The sequence below is a fragment of the Nansenia antarctica genome (genome assembly GCF_963989245.1).
Source record: "Nansenia antarctica genome assembly, chromosome: 1".
NCBI lineage: Eukaryota > Metazoa > Chordata > Actinopteri > Argentiniformes > Microstomatidae > Nansenia > Nansenia antarctica.
Window position 1 is genome coordinate 75,551,432 of NC_137674.1, and position 6,953 is coordinate 75,558,384.

The following is a 6,953-nucleotide window of genomic DNA, read 5'->3' on the forward strand; positions in this document are numbered from 1 at the left end:
ATTTCACTTTTAATCAGACCCTGCTCTCCAGCCTGGTTGTCTGGGGGATGAAAGTGTGCAGCTTTTTCAGATGTCCTCTTTCCCCTCATTTCAGTTTTAATCAGCCCCTGCTTTCTAGTCCTGTTGTCTTGAGGTGAAAGTGTAGCAGCATTCCTCCCTGTCTTCTCTCTGAACATAATCTCTTCCTCACACAGAACATTAATCCTACCTTATTTTTCTCTCAGTGCTGCTCTCCTTTATTACTTCCAGGTGTTAGGGCCCTGTCTCGCTCGCAGGCAGATGTGTTAGAAGAAATGCCCTTTGTTTGGAGTTGTGTGCCGTGTTTCAAAAGGAACTACTCTGTTCTCGGAGGACATGAAAAGATAGAGACAAGATAGAAAGAAAATTGGGTGAGAGAGAAAGAGAGAGAGAGAGAAAGAGAGAAAGTGAGGAGAGAGAGAGGGAGAGGGGGAGAGAGAGAGAGAGAGAGAGAGAGAGAGAGGGGGGGGGGGAAGAGGGGGAGAGAGAGAGAGAGAGAGAGGGAGAGAGGGAGAGAGGGAGAGAGAGGGAGAGAGGGAGAGAGAGAGAAAGAGAGAGAGGAGCAGAGGGAGAGACACAGAGAGGGAGAGAGGGAAAGAGATTGACAGATGAGGTAAAATCATTACCTTTTTTACCCTAAAGCCATGGCCACTGATGCATGTATGTTGGTTTTGGACAAGACATCTAGGAGTGGTTGTCTTGGCAGCGTTTGTGAGTGGACACTTATACAGTTTGAGTTCTGGCATGTGTACTATGAACTTGTACAATGAAGACTGTTACTATATAGATGCTACAGATCATGCTCAGAGTTCTTTAACCACAAAGAGAGCTCTGTATCTGACAAGCAACTTATCATGAAGGGGAAATCAATTGTACTTTGATTGGAATGATATATAATCATTTTGCATACAGTACCTGGTAATTAACATTTCAACTGTGTAATGTTACGATTAATGATATAGATATACATATAGATATAGATAAAGATATATATATATATATATATATATATATATATATATATAGAGAGAGAGAGATAGATAGATATAGATATATATATATATATATATATATATATATATAAATATATAGATAAAGATATATAGATATAACTGCTCTTTTTTTAGCTAATAAATACAATATAGGTGGGGCAAAATGATCCTGTTTGATGTGAGAGTGTCATTATGAGAATGATCATTTGAAAGGGAGAGAGACAGAACCTGTGGCCGTGAAGAAATGGACTCTCCACAACCCGTCCCACATCTCCCCTCTGGACTTTCTCCCTTTTCCTGTAAGCAGCTAAACTGAGATCCCATGTACTTGCAATGAAAAGTGACAGGAAATTGACTAAAACATTGGAAATCAATGGAAAGTAAATGCGCTTCTTAAGTACAAGTGAACAGCTGAGAGCTGCCTTCTGTCTACCTCTCTCTCTCTCTCCCTCTCTATCTCTCCTTTCCTCTCTCCCTTTTACCTTCCCTCTCCCTCCCTCTCTCTCCCACACACACCCTATCTCACTCACTCCATCTCTGTCTCAGGCTAAGTCAATACCTGTACACAGTCGAGAAAAGATAGCTGATACGGCTTGTTAGTGACTGAAGTGTGTGTGTGTGTGTGTGTGTGTGTGTGTGTCTGTGTGTGTGTGTGTGTGTGTGTGTGTCCCCGCAAATGGAGCAGTAAAGACAATCTATTCCCTAGGGCGGAGGCCGGGTCATTGTAAAGGATGCACAGGAAGTTCCCGGGGAGCACTCCCGGGGGGGGGGGAGGCCATACCTGTCCCTGATTGGCTAGTGAGATGAGGCATGGGTAGTCCTGTAGGTTTACCTTGAAGAGGTGCTCAATACAGGTAAGCTAACAGAAAGGAGCATACAGCAGGGTGTTATGGACGTTCTGTGTGCGAGGCCAGCTCCGTTGAGCCTTGGCTTTCTCCGTGGTCTCTGAACACAGGGTCCCAGATGGTTCGAGGACTCCCTAATGACATTTAACCCTTTGATCCTGGGACCTCCTAGCCTTCGGCACAGATAGTACGCACTTGACATCTGCTCTGATGGGGCTTATTGTGGAAGCTCCTGTCACATTTCTTGCAGGATAATTTATACAACCTCACATGAACCATCAAAACACTGATTTAATTGGATAGAAAATAATGGCTTAGGCTAGATTGGAACAAAACAGAATAGAGTAGAACTGAATAGAATAATAAGGATCAAGGAGAGCAGCCAAGTACAAGTGTACTGGAATTACCATTTAAAAGCATCGTTCATAATATAGGCGACTATTCAAAGTATCCAGTACATTATACGTCTGTTCAAGAGGAGCCATGGAGACCAACTGCATTGTCTCCTCCTTCAGAAGGAAAAGGGTCACCATTACCACAGATATCAATTATTTTCAAATGTATCGTTTTGAACTTACAGAAAGGCACCTTTTCTCGCGGCCCAGAGACGAAAGACAAAACAAATAACAGAGTGGGGAAGGGAACTGGTTCTGAATGGTGCCAAGGCATAGGGAGCATGCATCTGTCCTAGAATCAAAACAATAAAGCTGATTTATACTTCTCCAAATGATGTTCCTGTAATCGAGTCAATTCCCCTCCAAATCCATTTACCATGTTTGGAGAATGAGGCCCCGGGAGCGCTTTGATGATGTAATGCCCCATACAGGTTTAGAAGACTTTATTCTTAATCCAGACCTTTGTTGTCCCTCTGGAGATCAATGTCGGGGGTGCCAGATCAATAGCATTACATACAAATCTCTGTCACTTTCCCACCAAACTAGGCTGGCACCACATCTATCTATCCTGCCAGCTGCCCTACCCACCACCACAGCGGGGCAGAGGAGGCTAACTGACTGCAACAGATACTCAGTATGGTAAACACATGCATACTGCTGTCTTTGTTAATGGGGGGCAACTCATGCGGTGAGTAAAGGAGAAGAAGAAGAAAAAAAAAAGGGAAAAAAAGAGAGAGTTTTTGAATACAAAATACAACATTAGAATGTGAAATATGGAATATTTTACATTCATTCTTTCAAAAGCATCTGGCCTATCACTTTCATGTTACAGTACATATGTTAATACTAGCTTTTTCACATGAAAGCATTTACTGTATATATTATATACGAAGAAAGGTTAACAGCCTAAATATGTGGATTGTATAAAGAGGGAGTGGGGGATTGTGGGTAAAAGAGCCCTGAGGAGTTGTGTTTTATGGCTTGCGGCGGAGGTTCCTGGCTGTGCGACGATGTGTTTCCATGTTCTGTGTGTAATGGCTGCGCTTTCATTACAGATGGAAGCATCATCTGGGGAAATTAACGTTTAGGTAAAACAGAAATTAGAGAGGAGATATTGCTGTCAAAACAAAACAGAAGAGGGACACATAAACAAAGAAATATATGATTATAAAAAAGGCCTCTGTCTCTGTCAACTCCATCATGTAGTAAGATCCCCTCCCTCCTGCTCTGCCTGGTGTGAGTGTGAGCAGGCAGGGGTTAAATCCATTGCACCATAAAACCGGAGCTGTTCATAAAATGGAGGAATAAGAAGCAGAAATAATATTTCAAGTATGATTAGTTCATCCGCAGGGCACCTTGTGCGATTGAGAAAGGGGGCGAGAGGGGGAGGGGGGGCATTGTGCACGGCGAGCAGTAAATTATATCTAGCCTTTGAATGATTCCTGCAGATCCTATTACGACAGTGAGGGGGGCTGGGGAGTGTGGGGGTGGGGGAGAGGGAAGGGGGCAGTTGGGAGAGAGAGAAAAGCAGCAGAACGAATCGGATGAATTCTGTTTCCAGCTGTCCGAATGAGCAAGGAGGAGGGGGGGGGGTTGTGTGTAGGGGGCCAGCAGCAGGGAGGGGATGGGCAGGGAAGAGGGTGAGACAATAAAAAAATGCATTTCTTCCAAAAAAATAATTTAAAAAAGAAAATAAATCCTGTCATCTTAGTAGCATACCGGTACCAAACAACACTTAATATATTTTTTTCTTTTTTATTACTCCATGTCCTCTCCTCCACTCTCCTCTCCTCCTCACACCATCTCCGTCCCCAAATGAGGCAAACAACAGTGTATCTATCTTCTATCTCATTTGCACCCCCCCTCCTCCTCTCCTCTCCTCCTCCTCCTCCCCTCCTTCCACCCCCTGCTGCCTTGTTCCCTGAATATTTGAGAGCCGCTTGTCTCCCATTCGTCACCTTGACTGGTGATATAGTAGCTGACACTGGCTGTTGCGTTAGCGTGCTGCTGGAGATTGCTTTCGCGGGGAAGAGGGAGACATGCTGCATTTATTCACCACACACTCCTCCTTCTCTGGGAGCACTCACCCAAATATTGTGCATCATCAGTCCGTTTTCTCTCTGGGCTATTAAAACACATATAAGGAAAATGATATCTGCAGCACTTTCTAAGTGCCTAGTGCTGTGCCTCTGAACGGAAGAAATATGTGTGTACTGTACAGCTAAAGAATAAAAAGTGAATTTATCAGGCAGAATCATTCCAGTGTTGAGGTGATCTTAAACAGCTTTTTCCTGAGGCTGAGGGTAGCAGCTACGAGTCACTATCAATGGAGGGACGATGACAGGCCTCAAAAGTAAAGACTATTTTAACCGTAGATCTTAAAGATTTAGAGTTATCATTCAAAGTTACAGCGACTTATGCCAAGAAATCTCGTTTGTGTTTAAGCCTATAACATTTCTAAAGTGATGTAATGGAGGATGAAACCACTTGGTAAGGCCGGTAACTATTAATCACGTCCAAAAGGGCGCCATCTAAAAACAATCCCACACTCTCAGAATGTGATGAGCATAGATAGTTTTATAGGAAGAATTTATCGACACAACTGTTGACATCAGCCACTTGTTCCGAGAGGTCAACATTCTTTGAGTGTGAGAAGCGTAAACAGGTGAGCTCCCTGACACAGTCCCAATCAGTCACCTGTCTACCTACCAGCATCACATAACAGCCTGTGCCAAGACCAGACCACAAAAATCCATGCCCAATGACAGCAATTCCCTGCACACTCACAAAAGTACAGAATGCCTGAGAAGATTCCATTCAGGTCAGAGATCAAATATCATAAAAAATCCCCAGCCTTATAGCGTGGGAAACAAAGGCTTGTCATATAGTCAACATAAACATGGGGTTCTATTACAGAGTTCATGGTGTAACACAGAACCACAGCGGAGAGTGGAGCGGTAGTTATGTGTGTGTGTCTTACTCATGTAAAACATGTTCAATTACCTCACACCGGTCCCTCTTGTCCAAGGTCCCTGTTCTGTAAAAGCTGTTGTACTTATACATTAGAATATTAATTAAACCCCCATTTTAAACGCAAAGTGTTGGGAGGAATACAAAATGGAAGGGAGAGAGAGAGAGAGAGAGGGGCCGGACATTTAATTCAGGACATTAATAATAACAGGGGAGGTGGCGGGGGAAAATTAAAATGAAGGAATTCTGCACCCCACCTCCCACTTTAATTGCAAATTTAAATTTCCTATAATGGATTCTGACATCTCAAGTCACCAAAATCCATCATTCTGAAGGGTATTATTCCTCAATTAACCTGTCACCCTACCACGTCCCTGCGTCTTTCTGCAGGGGCCTGCTCAAAAGAAATGAAGAATTCTAATTACCTTCAAATGTAAAGCAGATTGATAATTCACCCCCCCCCCACACACACACACACATAGCCTTGTCTCTACCACCTATTCTCTACGCTCAGAGAGAGGGCCTCTGTCTAGTAAGACCTCAATGTCTCCATTCATTTGGTCTCTCTCCACTTCCAACATTTGAATTCATTCCTTGACCTTGATGATTGCATCTCCACTGCACGGGCGAGTGTGCATTACCCTAACACACTCGTCTAATCTAGAGGTTTCATGCAACCTGAGCAAGTTATTCATGGTTTACAGACATGTAGCGTTAGATGGAAGAAAATACAATTATGTGAATAGAGAAGTATAAAGGGGTAATAAAGAATTTGTAGGAACCACCAGAGTAAAATATAGGGGTCCTACTGCTACAATATGCTTGCTTATCTTCAGTCAATCTTCGATGTCTCTCTGTTGCTGCTCTGTTTGGTGTGAGGTTAGTTGAAGCCAAGCTAGTGGTGATCCAGACATACAGCAGGGAGATGTTGCATGAATAAATCTCCGTCTGCTGTTCATCAGTGTAATGAATGGTCCTTCTCCTCAGCTGGGTGGTACCGGGCTGGTTTATAGTCAGGGCTTGGTCTCCTGCCCCTCAGGGAACTCATAAGCTTCACACCGGGTACTGTGGTCAAGGTCACTATTACAGTATGGACACAGCTTTAGAAATGAGGTGTCTTTATACAAAAACAAACCTATACCTACTGCTATGCAGTAATCCCATATCCCATACTGTATACATATACTGTGTATATATATATCAGGTGTCTTTATACAAAAACAAACCTATATACAGTAATCCCATATCCCATACTGTATATATACTGTATATATCTATATCTATAGATGGATAGATATATCTATAGATAGATAGATAGATAGATAGATCAACAGAAACAACATTTTCTATGTGTACTCTTTAACATCCCAATATTCAACATTGTGAATATGAGTATTATTGTATTCTATTACTAATGGGAAAACAATTTGTATTACTAATGGGAAAACAACAGTGTTGGGTAGAGGTCTATGAACCTATGAATCGCTTACCTTAACATCCCATCACTGTTCCATTTCAACACTGCAAGAGGGCATATCTCAATCAGAGGTGGTTCATTGTTATCTATGCGTATTCAATCATATTTAAATCCTTGTCCTTCTTCCTTCCTCTTCCAAATGCATTGTATTACTGTGTACCACTGTTGAAACCGTGTGCATTGTACCTAAAGCCCTGAAGAGAGAAAGAGAGAGAGAGAGAGAAAGAGAGAAAGAGAGAGAGAGGGCAAGTGTGTG